Genomic DNA, 719 nt, shown 5'->3' with positions numbered 1-719 from the left:
ATCTCCTCTGCCTCCCCCACACCTCCTGAAACACACACACACACACACACACACACACACACCCCTTTCCTGCTAAACTGGATACTTTCAATCCCTCCACTCCTCCTGTTCTCTTCTTGTGCAAAGAGCAGTGAGTAGCTAAGAAAAATGGGAGGGGTTCGCTGGAGAAAGAGGAGTCCTCCTAGGGACACTTGCTTTTATTTATGGGGCTAAGTGGCGAAAAGTTCACGCATTCAACTCCGATCTCTGTAACAGGGGATTCGGGGTCTCGGTGGCCTCAGCTGTTGGGGTGCAGCTCCTGTCCAGTCCCCTAGACTCCAGCCTGCCGGCGAGAGCTCGGCGTCTCCTCCCATCAGCTCCCCTCCGCGCGCAGGCACACAAGCTGAGCGTTCAGCGCGCGGGGTTGAACAGAAGTCAAGAATGAAGGGGAATCGCCGGCCAGCGTTGGAAATGGCCCCGGCGCTGCCAGGCAGCCCATGAACGCGTCAACTCGGGCCGGGCCGGGCCGGGAGGAACACCCGGAGGAGAGGGGATAACTCGCTGGGTTACATTCCCACCCCGAGTCAACTCGGGACCTTTCAAGAGCGAGCCCAGCCGAGGGTTCCCCAGGGCGGTCGCGCTCCAGCAGAAGTGCGTTTGCAGCAACCCCATTCCCCGGACAGCCAGCTCTGTGGCGGGGCTCCGACCCCAGCTACCCCGCGGGGTCCCGGAGGGCGCCG

Source organism: Myotis davidii, unplaced genomic scaffold (genome assembly GCF_000327345.1).
Source record: "Myotis davidii unplaced genomic scaffold, ASM32734v1 scaffold49, whole genome shotgun sequence".
NCBI classification, from domain to species: Eukaryota; Metazoa; Chordata; class Mammalia; order Chiroptera; family Vespertilionidae; genus Myotis; species Myotis davidii.
Note: the sequence above shows the minus strand (reverse complement) of the source record.